Raw genomic sequence first — 19767 nt, forward strand, 5'->3', positions numbered from 1 at the left:
CCCCTTTGATTTAGAAGATAACACCACTGACACGACCTTTCTGCTCTCCTCCAACACCCCCGATGCTATTATGGGACTTGATTTGCTAAAACATTTTCGAGCCACTGTCAGATGCTCCCCAGACGGAGTTCGAGTCATCCTACACGATAACCCAGATCTGTCCAGACCCTGTCACACTCGGCGTATGCTCTCTATAACCGATGCCGATATGTCCCTACTCGACACATTACCTTCACATCTATGGGCTAAAACCGACTCAGATGTAGGGCGCATGGTGATCGACCCGGTACACATAACCGTCCGACCGGACGCAGTGCTCCCAAAGCTTCCTCAGTATCGGATATCCCCCGAAGGCGAGAAGGCATTGGTGGAAATCATCGAGTCCCTGGTCGAGGCAGGAGTGGTAGAAGAAGTAGCGAGTAATGTTTGCAACAGCCCTATCCTACCCATTGTAAAGAAGCAAGGCGAGGGGGATGAGAAAGCCTACCGTTTCATTGTTGACTTGCGAGAGGTTAACAAAGTAGTCATACCCCAGTACCCCGTAGTCTCAGACATCACCACCATCCTCACCCTGATTCCATCCACCGCCACCATCTTTACTGTCATTGACCTCAAGAACGCATTCTTTTCCATCCCCATCCACCCAGACAGCCGCTACCTGTTCGGCTTCACTTTAAAAGCCCGTTCGTACAGATTCTGTAGGGCACCCCAAGGTTACACTGAGAGTCCCAGTATTTACAGCCAGGCCCTCAAGAGGCAACTAGATGCAGTCCAACTACCCGATGGAGTGGCGTTGATACAGTACGTCGATGACATTCTTTTAGCGGCCGACACCACTCCACTTGCCGTCACAGCCACCATTCACCTCCTCCGCTTCCTTGCGGAGAACGGTCACAAGGTCTCCAGAAAGAAATTGCAATTCTGCCAGCCCCAAGTAACGTATCTAGGCCACCTACTATCCAAAGACGGGAGGAAACTTACCCCTGACCGAATTCAAACCATCCTAGAAACCCCTGTTCCCAAAACTCAGAAGCAAGTGCGGTCCCTAGTGGGCCTCACCTCCTTCTGTCGTCAGTGGTTGCCAAATTTCAGTCTTATCGTAAAACCTCTGCTTTCCCTGCTGGCTAAAGATACCCCCTTCCCCCTCCCCTGGACACCCGAATGCCAATCCTCCTTCAAAGAATTACGGGATGCCCTCTGCTCAGCCCCAGTCCTAGGAACCCCAAACTACACTAAACCTTTCTCCCTCTACACCCACGAAAGGGAGGGATGCGCATTGTCTGTCCTAACCCAGTCCATAGGCCCTAAACAACGCCCTTGTGCTTACTTCTCTGCCACTCTCGACCCCGTAGCCAGAGCCTTGCCTGCCTGCCTTCGAGCAGTAGCCGCCGCTGCTGTCTCTATCCGACAAAGTGAGGGGATCGTGCTCTCGAACCCCCTCACTGTATTGGTGCCCCATGACCCTCCTGAACCAAACCAAAACTCAACACCTGACTAGCGCACGACTGACTGGGTACGAACTGACTCTGCTTGCACCCCACATCACATTGAAACGATGCACCACTCTGAATCCAGCCACTCTACTACCTCTCCCTGACACTGACCCCAATGCGTCCCCTATACATGACTGCGTGACCCTCACCGACGAACAGACCAAGAGTAGGGTTGACCTCCGGGATACTGCCTTCCCGAACCCTGACGGAGAACTGTGGGTGGATGGCTCATGCATCAAGCTCCCTGATGGCACCACCTCGGCTGCCTATGCAGTCACCACAGCTCGAACAGTTGTTGAGACGGCCCGCATCACACAGCGATCCGCACAGGCGGCTGAACTAATTGCCCTCACACGAGCCTGCATCCTGGCAGCAGGGACAACCGCAAACATTTACACAGACAGTCAGTATGCCTTTGGGGTAGTTCACCACTTCGGGCTCTTATGGAAAGAGAGGGGATTCTTGACTTCTCATGGCACACCCATCCTGCATGGAGACCTAGTCTCTGCCCTGACCGAAGCAGTCCTCCTCCCCACACGGTTAGCTGTGATCAAATGCCAGGCACACAAGAAGGTGACAGACATTATAGGTCAGGGAAATGCACTAGCTGACATTACTGCCCGAACCACAGCCGAGAATAGGTCCACGACCCGTATGTACGTGACCAGGTCACAAACTGAGAAATGGAAGGATGCTAGGGAAACGATTAGGGATATCCAACTAGCCAGCACACCACACGAATTAACTGAATGGGCCCGGGTAGGATTGAAGGACGATGACGGTTGTTGGCGAACTAAAGACTCGAACAAATGGCTGCTACCCGACTCATACTTGACCCCCATGCTGACCATGGCACACTCCCCCGCACACATAGGGTCTGCCCCCATGATCGAACTCATCTCCAAAGTCTGGCACAACGACAGAATACCGGACTCAGCCAAACGTCTGGTCCAACAATGCCTAGTATGCCTCCAACACAACCCTGGGAAAGGAACTGCTGTACCCCGGGGAGGGTTTGGGGTCCCCAATCACCCCTTTGAAGTCCTACAAATGGACTACGTCCAGCTAGAAAGGTGCCAAGGTTTAAAGTATGTGCTTGTCGTTGTATGTGCCTTCAGCAAGTGGGTGGAAGCCTACCCGACCCATGATAACACCGCTATGACTACCGCAAAAGTACTACTGAAGGAATTCTTCCCCCGATACGGCCTTTGTCGAATTTTGTGGAGCGACAATGGCCCCCACTTCGTAGCCGAAGTTATCCAACTCATCTTAAAAGGGTTGGGTGTAAAACAGAAGTTCCATGCGGTCTTCCATCCCCAATCTGCAGGCCTGGTTGAGCGACACAATGCCACATTGAAGCTTAAGATAGCAAAAATAGTCGCCACCACAGGACTAAGATGGCCAGACGCTCTCCCACTAGCATTGCTATCAATGCGTTCCACCCCCACCAAACACCACTTAACCCCCTACGAGGTCGTCTTTGGGCGGCCCATGAACCTTTGGACTGCACCAAAACCATCATCCATCCACGACGTCCCGGACGTCCTCATGTCTGACTATTTGTATAACCTAACTAAGACATTGTCTGTTATCCACCAGCAGGTGCTGCACGCCATTCCCGATGTTTCCAGGGGCCCGGGACACGACATCCAACCCGGTGACTTCGTCTTAGTGCGTAACTTCCAGCGCACCAAGAGTCTGGAGCCCCGGTGGACGGGCCCCCTACAAGTCCTGATCACCACCCGAACAGCTCTTCGAGTGGAGGGGAAACGCAATTGGCTGCATGCACACCACTGCAAGAAGGTATCACCGACCCTGACAACCACGGACAACATCACCACCCAAGAGGAACTACTGGACAAAGACCGACCATCCCTGAACCGCGGCCCGGATACAGAGACACTTGAGTTGATTGAATATCCCGATCCCACTGTGCCATCCAAAGAAGGGTATAACTTGCGACGAAAGGAGAGAACTTCGGCTAAGCAGACCACAGGCTAAGTGGAAATCTCAGAACGGTAGCCTAGTCACCTAAAAGGCCACCAGGAGAGAAACTAAAACAAAGTCTGTGGTTCTGCCCGCTACCGAGTCTCTTGAAGGTGATGGAAGCGCCCGACATGAAGATGATGGAAGCAACCGGACGTCCGAAGATCCACTACAGAAACCCAAAGACTGACCGAATGCACAGCTTAAAGACTATTGCACTTTTCATTACCCTTCTCTTTTGCCTTCTCCTCATGGTCACCTTCTGGATCATGGAGGAGAGCACACCCGCTCATAAGACATTACTGACCACCGTTCAACCTACCACCACGAAAGAACATCATCTGATCTCGCTTTCACCCCAACTCCGAGAAAGGCGTAAGGAGTTCTGGAATAACTCTTTTGTGCAGTTGCTCCACCAACACAATCTTGCTACCAACGCCACTAATTGCTGGATCTGTGGACTGCTACCACACGCCACTGGACACTCTATCCCTTTCATCCCTTCACCTTTTTCTGTCCATGGTTCCTGCCTCGCCTGGCTAATCCTCCTGCAAGAAAGCTACAAGGACAATGCCACTTCCGGCAGAACCATGTCACACTTTTACCATGGGTTCTGGCTGAACAAAACTGGAAGAACTTCTGCCCTCTTCTGCCCTCTGAGATCGAACACTTCCTTTCACATGGACATCCCTGCCAAAGAACGAGTTGAAATGCAAGTGTTCAACAATCCAGCCAGACCCACCTTCTCTTACCTCCGGAAACGGACGGCCGCCACCCTAACAGTGGCCCTGTCCGTCATCAACATCACTGGGTCTGTATGCCTCGAAGGCCTGGGGGCACAGCTGGTGGGCCACAGCTCCTGCCTCATCACCCGAACATTGGACTCAGTTGACCCACCCTCCTTTGTTGCCTCCCCGAATATGTACTTCATCTGTGGTACTAAGGCCTACACCTGGCTTCCGAAAGGTTGGGGAGGCACCTGCTACATCGCCTTTGTCCTTCCTCCGACGTATGTGGCTCCAGCAAACCATCACCGACAGAAACGGGCCAAGGACATTGTGCAGGCCGACTCCACCGGAGCACAGTTCATGGACGCAGTCAAAGGCCTTGTTCCACTCTGGGGTCCGATGGCAAACAGCCGTGCCATCCGCCACTTAACCCAGGCAGTCGAAACGGCAATGAACATTACAGCTGGCGCCCTCGCCAACAACACCGCTGAGCTTCAGGCCGTCCGCCTGGTGGCTCTCCAGAACCGCCTTGTTCTAGACGTGGTTCTGGCAGATCGTGGAGGAGCATGCCGCATCATTGGGTCCAGCTGTTGTACCTACGTACCGGATAACTCACCCTCAGTCTACAAAGCAATTGAACATCTCCACAGACTGTCCGCAGAGGTTCATCAAGAACAAGAAGAATGGTCACTGGGGAGTTGGTTTTGGGACACTATTAAAGGTTGGGGATGGAGACTGTTTTCATTTATCCTGATACCGATTGTGTTACTATGTGGATGTTGCTTGGGAATTCAGTGTCTGCCACCTTTATGTTCACTTTTTATGAACTGCATCTGCCCTAAGACTTTGGACTTTGAAACTGAGCGGATGAAAGCTCTGAACGAGGTGGAGGTACGGGGTATTATGGGGATAGATCCAAACTAGGCAAGCTGGCGAGACATGTTAAAAGGGAGGACTGTGGAAATTTAGCGTGCAAACTGAACATTATCTGCGCCATCTTGCCTCTCCCCAGCGCCACGCACAACGAATGCACGGCCGCCATTTTAGGCACCCCGCTCTCTCCCCGCTCACTCTCGACCGCCAGCGTTTTCCCTTGGCGCTGCAAGCATCCCCCGCGCGCCGGCCACCCCCGCTCTCTCATACAGGCCATAAACCCTCTCCTTCTGCGCGACCCTGCTACGGAACCACTTCCAACCGACAACCCATACATGGTCATGCCTCTCCTTTGATAACCCCCCCCTTCCTCTGCGCCCCATTGTCTGAACTGGTCCCAGGCCATCGCCTAGCCCTGCGGATGCAGTTTATTGCCCCTACTGTAAGGGAAACACCCCACATCAAAGGGATTACAGTAGAATCAAAGCCCCTACCCCCTGAGACCCGGCCGGTTGCACACACCCCCGGGAATTAGCGGAATTCCCTGCTGCGCGATAGCCATCTCCCACTGCGGGTAGGGTGGGAACCTCTACTGTAACCATGTGTGGGATCGGATCTGAGCCGGGGCTTCAGGGGATATTTCCCCGCACATCAAGGGAATCTCAAGAATGTACTATATGTAATAAAGCAATAAACCAGTGTATAAGAGACCAGGTCTCAGAGATGCAGTTAGAGCACCTCGTGACGATACCTTGCTGTCTGATCTGATGTGTTCTGCTCCGACGGAATAAAACTTTGTTTCCTGCCTTCCAGTCTCCGGCGCCTGCCTCTTTTATTGGTAAATCATCGAGTGGTATGAGAGGCGATTACCGCCGGGCAAATCCTTGAAAGATTATCGACTGAAACTGCCGCTACCATTTAACAGTAGACAGAAAAGATCAGAGCAGAGGTAAAGTGGGAGCAAAGATGATGAACAGGGTTAGAAGGCAAATCAGAAATAGAAGGGTGAAGGTGACAGGCAATGGGAAATAACTAAAGGGAAGATGAGTGAGTGGGGTGAGTGATGTGAAGTTAAATTGTAGAATAAGAACAGTGGAGTGGGGATAGAGCGAAGAACAAGAGGAGGGGGCAAATACTGAGGCCACGCCAGTGGTGGAAGTGGGCTGAACTCGTGTTCAAAGTGGGCTGGTAGAGGAAATAGCAGTTGGCCTTCTTAGCAAAATACTGAACACCACAAATATTTTTTTTACAAATTAAGCACTCGGGGGACCAAATGAGTTTTGAGTGGTCTTCTAAACTTCTGATGGTTTTGGTGCTGGAGGAGAATAGGAAACGGTAAAGACCTTAGTCAGCGTCCATGGGAAGGTATTGAATCTCTAAACTGATCGAACTTTGTTTTATGGAGACACAACTGATTCTGGGCGGTTACAGCTGTTGTTCAAAGCTACTTCTGATAACAACGTCAAAATGACAAAAACAACATATTAAACGTGAATAATGCATGATCAGGGAGAGCAAGTTCACGAACACCCCGCAAAACGAGTGAAATAACGGAACAGCTTGCAAAATGAAAATAGCAACTTGAATCTATTTGTTGTGACATTTTAGTGCTTTCTTCTTGCTTTACTGGGTTTTAATAACAAAAGAGCATTGGGCTGGGTCAGGCTTTGCATTATATTTATTTAGTGGGTTTACTTTCACTTAAAACTTAATAATTCCAATTTCTGTATCATGAGTAATTTCTGTTTTTTCCTTGCAGATAAAACACCGTCAATTTTAGGGGCGCCCAACAAGCCCCTGTTGTGCATAGGGGGGAGCATCTTTTTAGGGGGACCCTCGTACCCCTCCCAATCAAGCCAATGTGAATGAATATCTGTGAAATATGGGAGCCTCGGAGGCCCTTCATCAGATTCTGCAGGGGGCCCTCGTCATTTTCCTTAAACTACTGCAGCAATGAAAGGGTTAATCATAGTGTATCACCAGGTCTGGTGGCTCAGTAGACTAATGCCTCCACTGCAGGGGCCTGTGTTAGACCTCATGGTCACAGGTGCAAACCCTGGCGGGTCCACTCAGCCTTTCATCCATCTGAGGTCGATGAAATGAGTACCATTGAGTTGAGTAACAATAAACATCTGTTATTCAGCGCCAAGAGACCCCGATGCGCATGTTATGTTATCACTGCTAAAACCACCACACCCTCTTCAAGTGACAGATCAGACCCTAATATAAAAGCTCCCGCATATATAAGCACGGATCACCAGAATCCGCCCCTTGGCCAGGGAACAGACGAAATATTCAGGAGACACCCCCGCCCTCCCCCACCCAACCCCATTAATAAATATCTGCTTCGGAGCACATTACTAACAGCGAGCGTCCGAACCAATCTTCCGAGCCCAGGGGTTCGGCGGACTGAGAAACCGCGCGGGCCCCGCGCCGAGGCCGAGGCAGCGCTCCCCCTAATGCCCAGACTGTCCAAACCGCTGTGTGTCACTCGTCGCTCGGATTAGATTTGCATATTTTGCCCACGCGAGGCTGGAAGTGGCTTCGGTCTCCGAGCGCGCGCCTTAAAATGAGATTGATAACATCCCCCACAGCCTTCCTAGGGAATTTCCCAGCTTTCCATTACGCCACCCCACATTTATGCGGCGTTTCATTGCCGCGTCCCCCGGAGTAGCTGGCTTCAAATCTAATTGTTGTAAATACAAATTGGAATCGCTATAGTGGGCTGTGTCTCATTAATCTTCCGTGTCTGCATTATCATCATTAAACAAGGGCTCGGATGTTTCTTTTGATTAAACACAGCATCAGGCGGGAATTCTGTATTCTGCGCGCATCCGGCACGTGCAGACACCCAGGCGCATGCGCGCATCCTCCCGCGCATTACGAGACCGGCCGCGGGTGAGTCCTCTGTCTTGACACAGAACGGGTCGGAGTCAGTGGTGGGCAAAGCTGCGCTTCATTCAGTTATTTGAAATCATTTCCGGATGCGGGAAAGCCAGCTTTTGAGGGCGACAGTGAGGTTTAGTTGGTGTTAAATGCATTGCTGAAGTGAAGTCTTGATTATCAAGTGAAATCTGCCCACGTGGATGGCTGCACCCTTTTCATCAGCGTTGGACTGGGACAGAAAATTGTCCCCTGCTGCAAAATAAAAGTGGGCCCTGCTGGGGAATTTGAAAGCCAAGAAACTTGGCCCACGTTTGCAAATTGAGGCAATTTTAAACTCGTGAAATCTTGCAGAATAAGTGTTTTACAAGGCATGGAAGACTGCATGCATTTGAGCTTGCTGTAAACAATGTTTGTTTTAATCGGAGGAACATCAACAGTAAAAAGATGAAATTAAAAAGAAAACAGCACAGCAGACCGCGGCCCGATCACCCTATTGACCCGTCTGACCCTGCTTTTCATATGCTGCTCAGGTTTTGCAAGAAATAAACACTCTGAAAAAAAAAACACTTAGCAGACAGGTGCTCGATGTGAGGGAGGCCGAAGGGACAAACTTCTGCTAAAGAGGCAGCCCTCTCCCCATCTGCATCTAGTTCACTCCATGTTTGATTCCAATACAAAAGCACGATGAACAGTGTGCCTGCAGTATTACTGTTTGGACTAGTGAAGTCGTTATTATTAATAACTCAACCTCTAAAACTTGATGTTCTGTCACTTCTTCAGTACATTACATTTTAGCATCATACTTAGAAATTACATTCAGTCAGGGCTTTAAGTGGGCCGGGTCTGAGCACCGGCAGTTTTTTAAAGGGGGCCTCGAAACAGGTCTCTATTGGGCTCTGTTTTGTGTCCTGGCACACAGGGTCCGTTTTTCCGGACTACAGTGACAGCAGGCACATCATGTGCGCGTGCTCACACTGCTCACTTCTCACTAGTGGAGAAGTTACGGCATGACGTCATGCCAGGTGAGCGTTGTAGGGGAAGGGAAATCCTTTAACCCCTTCGATGCTCATGACGGAACGGTTCCGTCATGAGCATCGGTTGGGCTGTGCTCATGACGGAACCGTTCCGTCATGAGGACAGCCCCCGGGGGAAGCGCTGGCGCTCCCCCCCTTGTCCCTCGATCTTGGCCCCCTTTACGGGGGTGGCAGCGGAAGAGCTTCCGCTGCCACCCCCGACCCCCCCCGAGCCCCCCCACGCTTTCTGATGACGTCAGCGCGCACAGCGCGCGCCGGCGTCATCAGGAAGCGTTGGACGCGCTGGAATCCATTTCTTCCAGCGCGTCCGAGGGGAGCAGAGGTAGGTGTTTGGCGTCTGGTGGGGGCCGCGGCGGTGAAATCTCTAGTATTGAGGCATCGGGGGAGAGGAAAGAGTATTTCCTCTCCCCCGATCTCTCAATACAGGGCATTCCTGCTCCACGATCGCGCACAGCGTCGCGATCGTGGAGTAGGGATGCCCCACTAGACACCAGGGATTTTGTATTTGGAGTTTGGGAAGCGACCCCTTAGGCAAGGGTCGCTTCCTTGGGGACGAAAATTTTGCAAAGTCTTTTCTGCCCCCCCTGGGGGCAGATCGGCCCGCTTTCTGCGCGTTTCTGCCCCCGGGGGGGGCAGAAAAGCCCACTAGTCACCAGGGATGCTGTTCCTACTATGTAGGAAGCGACCCCTTGGGCAAGGGTCGCTTCCTTGGGGGCAAATTTTGTTGAAGTCTTTTCTGCCCCCCCTGGGGGCAGATCGGTCCGCTTTCTGCGCGTTTCTGCCCCCGGGGGGGGCAGAAAAGCCCACTAGACACCAGGGATATTGGTTATGCTATGTAGGAAGCGACCCCTTAGGCAAGGGTCGCTTCCTTTGGGGGCCAAATAATTTGAAGACTTTTCTGCCCCCCCTGGGGGCAGATCGGTCTTCTTTCTGCCCGTTTCTCCCCCTAGGGGGGGCAGAAAAGCCCACTAGACACCAGGGATGTCTATTTCGTTATGTAGGAAGCGACCCCTTGGGCAAGGGTCGCTTCCTAGGGTGGTAAAGTGATTAGGAGACTTTTCTGCCCCCCCTGGGGGCAGATCGGTCGTCTTTCTGCCCGTTTCTGCCCCCAGGGGGGGCAGAAAAGCCCACTAGACACCAGGGATGTCTTTTTCTTTATGTAGGAAGCGACCCCTTGGGCAAGGGTCGCTTCCTTTGCGGCCTAATTTTTTAGAATACTTTTCTGCCCCCCCCTGGGGGCAGATTGGTCGTCTTTCTGTCCGTTTCTGCTCTTTGGGGGGGGGCAGAAAAGCCCACTAGACACCAGGGATATAAATATTATTGTAGGAAGCGACCCCTTGGGCAAGGGTCGCTTCCTTGGGCCCCTAAATGTTTTGAAGACTTTTCTGCCCCCTCTGTGGGCAGATCGGTTTTATTTTTTTGCCGTTTCTGCTCCCATTGGAGGCAGAAAAGCCCACTAGACACCAGGGAATTAGTTCAATTAGAAATAGAAGTGACCCCTCGCTTCCAGGGTGCAATTTGTTATATGTATTTGGGTCACCTGCCCCGGGACTGAATAGCCTTTTTTTTCCTGCTGTTTTCTGCCTGACCTGGCACACAAACCGATTGACCATTTGGGTAGTGACATGGCATGTTATAATGTTTATTGTTATATGTTTTGTGATTTCCAATTGTAATGTTTTTTTTGTTTACTTTTTTGTTCTAGGTGAAGGCTTTTCTTCTGTTCACGGTGACATTTTGGTTCTGGTGGTTTTGCTGTTTGTGTAGTTTGGTAAGAGACTGTTTTTTTGTACAATGCAAATGTGTTTGATTTCTCTGCCTGTTTTTTTTTGCAAATGGTGTAATAATAGCAGTATGTTTGGTTTTTGAGTTTCAAAAACTTTTTGCATTGGTGCATGATGTGTATTTTGTTGTCTTGTGAGTAATTTGTTTTTTTTTCTTCTTTCTAGTTTGATATCGTTGGTCTTTGCTGTGTCACTGCAGAGTTTGTTTCTGGTGAGTGTAGCTGTCTCTTTTGATTTTGGATTGTATAGTTTTTGAGTACATTGATCTTATTGATATAAGGTACACATTTCTTTACTTACTTGGTTTGCACATTGTTGGTTGTTGTTGACTTGTTTGTGCAGTCTTCCATCTTAGTAGGTATAATGGCTAGCCGCAGGATGACTGCTCAGCAGGTTGTTGGTTTGCTGTTTGAGTCTTCCTCTGATATTGGGTCAGAGACTGACTCTGCTTCTGAGGGAGAGGGGGCAGGGGACGATTCTGGCAGTGAGTTTTCTCTCCGTATGGGGTCATCGGATGATGAAGATACTCTTAGCGCGGATGAAGTGCCTGTGTTAGAGGAGGAGACTGATGTGCCGATAGTGCGGCAAGAGGCATCTGGGCTGCAGCCTGCGCCTGCAAGGCTTCCCGTTGGTGTAGTGCGGCAAGAGACATCTGGGCTGCAGGCTGGGACTGCAAGGCTTCCCGTTGGTGTAGTGCGGCAAGAGGCATCTGGGCTGCAGGCTGGGGCTGCAAGCCTTTCCGTTGGTGTAGTGCGGCAAGAGACATCTGGGCTGCAGGCTGGGGCTGCAAGTCTTCCCGTTGAAAGTGATGACCTCTGGGTGGCCCCTGGCATGGTGCAGCCGGAATTTCCTGAGTTTACTGGTGTTCCAGGGTCTAGAGTGAATACCGAGAACTTTTTGCCTGTAAATTTTTTTCAGTTGTTTATGGACGATGTGTTTTTGGCAGAGATTGTTGAGCAGACTAATTTGTATGCCGAACAGTTTTTGAGGGACAACAGTGCCAGTCTTAAGCCACACTCTAGAGCTACCCGGTGGACTCCCACAAATGTTGAAGAGATGAAGAAGTTCTTGGGTTTAACTTTTTTGATGGGCTTGCTAAGGAAGCCATCATTGGCTTCATATTGGTCTAGCAGTCCCTTGATGGCAACGTCTATTTTTCCGGCAGTCATGAGTCGTGACAGGTATTTGCTTCTGCTTCGGATGATGCACTTTGTAGATAATGGTTTAGCGTTGCCACGAGATCACCCTGATTGTGACCGTCTTTTTAAGATTAGGCCTGTCCTTGATCACTTTGTTGATCGATTTTCTGAGATTTATGCCCCTGGTAGAGAAATTGCAGTGGATGAGTCTTTGGTGTTGTTCAAGGGCCGCTTGGTTTTTAGGCAATACATTCCTAGTAAGAGGGCACGCTATGGAATAAAGCTGTATATGCTGTGTGACAGTAGGACTGGATATGTCTCTAATTTCAGGGTGTACACCGGTAAGGAATCTAGGTTTAACCTCCCTGGTTGTCCGTCCACTTTTGGAGTGACTGAGAAAATTGTTTGGGAACTTGGAAGAGGATTTTTTAACAAAGGCCACCATTTATATGTAGATAACTTCTACACTGGTGTACGGTTGTTCAGGGAATTGGCCAAAGTGGACACTTTTGCTTGTGGCACAGTCCGCTGTAACCGTAAAGGTTTTCCGAAAGAACTTGTTTGTCAAAAGCTTGTGCGGGGACAGTGCAGTGCGTTGCGTTGCCAGGAGCTTCTTGCTGTGAAGTTTACAGACAGGAGAGATGTCTACATGCTGACTTCCATCCATGATGAAAGCACTGCACCTGTGACTGTTTGGGGTCAGGTCGCTGAAGCGCGCAAACCTGTATGTGTTTTAGACTATAATAGGTACATGGGTGGTGTTGACAGAGTAGATCAGAGGTTGGAACCTTACACTGCTCTTCGTAAGGCTTACATTTGGTACAAGAAGTTGGCTATCCATCTTTTCCACTTGGCAATGTTTAATGCTTTTGTTGTGTTCCAGGATTCTTGCCCTGAGTCAACGATGACTTTTGTTAAGTTTCAGGAGTCTGTAATAGGCAGCCTTGTTGTAGTGGAACAGGCAAGTGTTCCTAGAGTTGGACTGGTGGAGGATGTTGCTAGATTGAAAGAACGCCACTTTCCAGATCACATTCCTCCCACACCCGCAAAAGATTTTCCCAGTAGGAGATGTAGAGTCTGTTGGCGAAGAGGTACGCGGAAGGAGTGTCGTATGTACTGCCCCGATTGTCCCTCTCATCCTGCACTGTGTCTCTCTGCTTGTTTTAGAGCGTACCACACGCGAAAAATTTTTTGGGAGGATTCTTGAGTGGTAAAGTGAACTGGCTGGTCTGTATTCTTTGGATAATTTGATTCTGTTTCAATGTTGGTGTTAGTGCAATGTATTTAGTTGCTGATTTTCTGTTAGAAGATTTTTATCTATTTGCAATTTGTTTGTGTTTTTATTTTTTTCTAAAAAAATCCAAAATGTGATGGCGGTGTGTGTAGGCTTGCGCTTGGCTGTTGGTGTGTGTGGACTGGCACTTGGTTGGTGGTGTGCGTGGAATGGTGCTTGGCTGACGGTGTGCGTGGACTGGCGGTGTGCATGGACTGGCGGTGTGCGTGGACTGGTGCGTGGCTGGTGGTGTGCGTGGCTGGTGGTGTGCGTGGAATGGTGCTTGGCTGGCGGTGTGCGTGGAATGGTGCTTGGCTGGTGGTGTGCGTGGAATGGTGCTTGGCTGGCGCTGTGCGTGGACTGGTTCTTGGCTGGCAGTGTGTGTGGACTGGTGGTGTGTGCGGACTGGTGTTTGGCTGGTGGTGTCCGTGGACTGGAGCTTGGCTGGTGGTGTCCGTGGACTGGAGCTTGTCTGGTGGTGTGTGTGGACTGGAGCTTGGCTGGCGGTGTGTGTGGAATGGTGCTTGTCTGGTGGTGTCCGTGGACTGGAGCTTGGCTGGCGGTGTAGGTGGATTGGCGATTGGCTGCCGGTGTGCCTGGACTGGCGATTGGATGGTGGTGTGCCTGGACTGGCGCTTGGCTAGCGGTGTGCGTGGACTGGCGTTTGGCTAGCGGTGTGTGTCGACCGGTGCTTGGCTGGCTGTGTGTGAGTAGTGACTTTCTGCTGGTCACTACACACACTGCTAGCTGAGTGCCACTCCACGCAATCCTTCTGCCTGTGTAGTTGCTGTGTCTGGATTGTGGGCGTGTGAAAGTGATGGGCCCTTGAATGGCGCTGTGTGCCGGTGTGAGTTTTGTTATGTGATGGGCCCGCGGCTGGCGGTGTGAATGGTTTTGTATGTCTCACACGTATGAAAGGTGTATGAATGGCCTGTAAAGAGGTTGGTGCCTTGTCGTGGCTTTACAGCTCACGAGCTGTGAGTCAATGGTTCAGTTTCTTGCCCTTTCAATTATTACCAGTGCATTTCATTTTTTGTGAAATCACTTGGTAATACAATTTTATCTACTGAACCATCACTCACCCTCGTGCCAAATCCAACCAGTATGTGCGTGTGCTTGCGGGTTAGATGACTGTGCAGTAATATTTGTTTTTTTGAAGCAGGGTGTACCTTGTCCCTTTTTGGTGATTTTTGTACTGTGTTGCTTTTGTACCTGGTGGTGCGAATGGTCTTGTTTGTATCACGTATGAAAGGTGTGTGAATGGCCTGTAAAGCGGTTGGTGCCTTGACGTGGCTTTACAGCTCACGAGCTGCAAGTCATTGGTTTGGTTTTTTGTGAATTTAATTATTGACAGTGCATTTCATATTTGTGAAATCTCTTGTTAATAAAATTTAATACACTGAACCATGACTTGCCCTCGTGCCAAATCCAACCAGTATGTGTGTGTGTTTGAGGAATAGATGGTTGTGCAGGAATCTTTTTTTTTTGTTTCTCTGCCAAGGTACACTTTCCATGTAAGAATAACCCACCAACTGTAGATATTGTCGAAAACCTTTGGGAGTTCATGGTGATGTCTCTCTAGTGATTTGAAAAATATTTTTTATCCCCATTGTCCTGTAAACCTCAAATTGTCTGCCACATTTTCTTTGCAGTATTATTCCTAAATTCTCACGCTGTAGTAACAATAGGTAATCTGGTTATGCAAGGGGGGTTACTTTTGTTTTTTGCCCAGGGCTCGGCGGCCATCTAGGGAAACCTACCAAACCCAGGCATTTTTGAAAACTAGACACCCGGCGGCTTCCAGGGAGGTATGGCTTGCGTGGATCCCCCAACGTTTCCTTACCCAGAATCCCCTGCAAACCTCAATTTTTGCCCAAAAAATCACTTTTTTCACACATTTTGGGGTGGGAAAGTAGTGGCATCACCGGGCTCACACAAATTTACCACCACCCAGCGTTCCCCCAGGTCTCCCGGTAAAAATGGTGCCTCACTTGTGTGGGAGGCCCAAGTACCCGCGGCAGGCAAGGGCCCCAAAGGTAGTGAGGCCACCTCAAGATGGCCTATCGCCAAACCACCTGGTTTTGCAAGGGGGGTCACTTTGGTTTTTGGCCCGGTGCGCGGCGGCCATCTAGGGAAACCTACCAAACCCAGGCATTTTTGAAAACTAGACACCCGGCGGCTTCCAGGGAGGTATGGCTTGCGTGGATCCCCCAACGTTTCCTTACCCAGAATCCCCTGCAAACCTCAATTTTTGCTCAAAAAATCACTTTTTTCACACATTTTGGGGTGGGAAAGTAGTGGCATCACCGGGCTCACACAAATTTACCACCACCCAGCGTTCCCCCAGGTCTCCCGGTAAAAATGGTGCCTCACTTGTGTGGGAGGCCCAAGTACCCGCGGCAGGCAAGGGCCCCAAACGTAGTGAGGCGACCTCAAGATGGCCTATCGCCAAACCACCTGGTTTTGCAAGGGGGGTCACTTTGGTTTTTGGCCCGGTGCGCGGCGGCCATCTAGGGAAACCTACCAAACCCAGGCATTTTTGAAAACTAGACACCCGGCGGCTTCCAGGGAGGTATGGCTTGCGTGGATCCCCCAACGTTTCCTTACCCAGAATCCCCTGCAAACCTCAATTTTTGCTCAAAAAATCACTTTTTTCACACATTTTGGGGTGGGAAAGTAGTGGCATCACCGGGCTCACACAAATTTACCACCACCCAGCGTTCCCCCAGGTCTCCCGGTAAAAATGGTGCCTCACTTGTGTGGGAGGCCCAAGTACCCGCGGCAGGCAAGGGCCCCAAACGTAGTGAGGCGACCTCAAGATGGCCTATCGCCAAACCACCTGGTTTTGCAAGGGGGGTCACTTTGGTTTTTGGCCCGGTGCGCGGCGGCCATCTAGGGAAACCTACCAAACCCAGGCATTTTTGAAAACTAGACACCCGGCGGCTTCCAGGGAGGTATGGCTTGCGTGGATCCCCCAACGTTTCCTTACCCAGAATCCCCTGCAAACCTCAATTTTTGCTCAAAAAATCACTTTTTTCACACATTTTGGGGTGGGAAAGTAGTGGCATCACCGGGCTCACACAAATTTACCACCACCCAGCGTTCCCCCAGGTCTCCCGGTAAAAATGGTGCCTCACTTGTGTGGGAGGCCCAAGTACCCGCGGCAGGCAAGGGCCCCAAACGTAGTGAGGCCACCTCAAGATGGCCTATCGCCAAACCACCTGGTTTTGCAAGGGGGGTCACTTTGGTTTTTGGCCCGGTGCGCGGCGGCCATCTAGGGAAACCTACCAAACCCAGGCATTTTTGAAAACTAGACACCCGGCGGCTTCCAGGGAGGTATGGCTTGCGTGGATCCCCCAACGTTTCCTTACCCAGAATCCCCTGCAAACCTCAATTTTTGCTCAAAAAATCACTTTTTTCACACATTTTGGGGTGGGAAAGTAGTGGCATCACCGGGCTCACACAAATTTACCACCACCCAGCGTTCCCCCAGGTCTCCCGGTAAAAATGGTGCCTCACTTGTGTGGGAGGCCCAAGTACCCGCGGCAGGCAAGGGCCCCAAAGGTAGTGAGGCCACCTCAAGATGGCCTATCGCCAAACCACCTGGTTTTGCAAGGGGGGTCACTTTGGTTTTTGGCCCGGTGCGCGGCGGCCATCTAGGGAAACCTACCAAACCCAGGCATTTTTGAAAACTAGACACCCGGCGGCTTCCAGGGAGGTATGGCTTGCGTGGATCCCCCAACGTTTCCTTACCCAGAATCCCCTGCAAACCTCAATTTTTGCTCAAAAAATCACTTTTTTCACACATTTTGGGATGGGAAAGTAGTGGCATCACCGGGCTCACACAAATTTACCACCACCCAGCGTTCCCCCAGGTCTCCCGGTAAAAATGGTGCCTCACTTGTGTGGGAGGCCCAAGTACCCGCGGCAGGCAAGGGCCCCAAACGTAGTGAGGCAACATCAACATTGCCTATCCCAAAGGTCGCCTCACTACGTTTGTTGTCCTGGCCTGCCGCGGGTACTTGGGCCTCCCACACAAGTGAGGCACCATTTTTACCGGGAGACCTGGGGGAACGCTGGGTGGTGGTAAATTTGTGTGAGCCCGGTGATGCCACTACTTTCCCACCCCAAAATGTGTGAAAAAAGTGATTTTTTGAGCAAAAATTGAGGTTTGCAGGGGATTCTGGGTAAGGAAACGTTGGGGGATCCACGCAAGCCATACCTCCCTGGAAGCCGCCGGGTGTCTAGTTTTCAAAAATGCCTGGGTTTGGTAGGTTTCCCTAGATGGCCGCCGCGCACCGGGCCAAAAACCAAAGTGACCCCCCTTGCAAAACCAGGTGGTTTGGCGATAGGCCATCTTGAGGTGGCCTCACTACGTTTGGGGCCCTTGCCTGCCGCGGGTACTTGGGCCTCCCACACAAGTGAGGCACCATTTTTACCGGGAGACCTGGGGGAACGCTGGGTGGTGGTAAATTTGTGTGAGCCCGGTGATGCCACTACTTTCCCACCCCAAAATGTGTGAAAAAAGTGATTTTTTGAGCAAAAATTGAGGTTTGCAGGGGATTCTGGGTAAGGAAACGTTGGGGGATCCACGCAAGCCATACCTCCCTGGAAGCCGCCGGGTGTCTAGTTTTCAAAAATGCCTGGGTTTGGTAGGTTTCCCTAGATGGCCGCCGCGCACCGGGCCAAAAACCAAAGTGACCCCCCTTGCAAAACCAGGTGGTTTGGCGATAGGCCATCTTGAGGTGGCCTCACTACGTTTGGGGCCCTTGCCTGCCGCGGGTACTTGGGCCTCCCACACAAGTGAGGCACCATTTTTACCGGGAGACCTGGGGGAACGCTGGGTGGTGGTAAATTTGTGTGAGCCCGGTGATGCCACTACTTTCCCACCCCAAAATGTGTGAAAAAAGTGATTTTTTGAGCAAAAATTGAGGTTTGCAGGGGATTCTGGGTAAGGAAACGTTGGGGGATCCACGCAAGCCATACCTCCCTGGAAGCCGCCGGGTGTCTAGTTTTCAAAAATGCCTGGGTTTGGTAGGTTTCCCTAGATGGCCGCCGCGCACCGGGCCAAAAACCAAAGTGACCCCCCTTGCAAAACCAGGTGGTTTGGCGATAGGCCATCTTGAGGTCGCCTCACTACGTTTGGGGCCCTTGCCTGCCGCGGGTACTTGGGCCTCCCACACAAGTGAGGCACCATTTTTACCGGGAGACCTGGGGGAACGCTGGGTGGTGGTAAATTTGTGTGAGCCCGGTGATGCCACTACTTTCCCACCCCAAAATGTGTGAAAAAAGTGATTTTTTGAGCAAAAATTGAGGTTTGCAGGGGATTCTGGGTAAGGAAACGTTGGGGGATCCATGCAAGCCATACCTCCCTGGAAGCCGCCGGGTGTCTAGTTTTCAAAAATGCCTGGGTTTGGTAGGTTTCCCTAGATGGCCGCCGCGCACCGGGCCAAAAACCAAAGTGACCCCCCTTGCAAAACCAGGTGGTTTGGCGATAGGCCATCTTGAGGTGGCCTCACTACCTTTGGGGCCCTTGCCTGCCGCGGGTACTTGGGCCTCCCACACAAGTGAGGCACCATTTTTACCGGGAGACCTGGGGGAACGCTGGGTGGTGGTAAATTTGTGTGAGCCCGGTGATGCCACTACTTTCCCACCCCAAAATGTGTGAAAAAAGTGATTTTTTGAGCAAAAATTGAGGTTTGCAGGGGATTCTGGGTAAGGAAACGTTGGGGGATCCACGCAAGCCATACCTCCCTGGAAGCCGCCGGGTGTCTAGTTTTCAAAAATGCCTGGGTTTGGTAGGTTTCCCTAGATGGCCGCCGCGCACCGGGCCAAAAACCAAAGTGACCCCCCTTGCAAAACCAGGTGGTTTGGCGATAGGCCATCTTGAGGTCGCCTCACTACGTTTGGGGCCCTTGCCTGCCGCGGGTACTTGGGCCTCCCACACAAGTGAGGCACCATTTTTACCGGGAGACCTGGGGGAACGCTGGGTGGTGGTAAATTTGTGTGAGCCCGGTGATGCCACTACTTTCCCACCCCAAAATGTGTGAAAAAAGTGATTTTTTGAGCAAAAATTGAGGTTTGCAGGGGATTCTGGGTAAGGAAACGTTGGGGGATCCACGCAAGCCATACCTCCCTGGAAACCGCCGGGTGTCTAGTTTTCAGAAATGTATAGGTTTGGTAGGTTTCCCTAGGTGCCGGCAGGGCTAGGGTACAAAATCTACAGCTAGTCACTTTGCCAAAAAAAGGGTCATTTTTCACTCCAAAACCACTTTGCGTTTTGCGCCGTTTCCTGTCGCGGGCACTAGGCTGACCCGCACAAGTGAGGTACCATTTTTCTCGTAGGACTTTGGGGAACGCGGGGTGGGTGGAAATTTGTGGATCCACGCAGATTCCAGAACTTTCCATCACAGAAATGTGGGGAAAATGTGTTTTTTTTTTTAATTTTTTACGTTTGCAAGGGATTCTGGGTAACAGACCATGGTGGGAGGCAGTCAAGTCACCCCATCCTGGATTCCCCTGGGTGTCTAGTTTTCAGAAATGTATAGGTTTGCTAGGTTTCCCTAGGTGC

Source organism: Triturus cristatus, chromosome 7 (assembly GCF_964204655.1).
Source record: "Triturus cristatus chromosome 7, aTriCri1.1, whole genome shotgun sequence".
Lineage (NCBI taxonomy): Eukaryota > Metazoa > Chordata > Amphibia > Caudata > Salamandridae > Triturus > Triturus cristatus.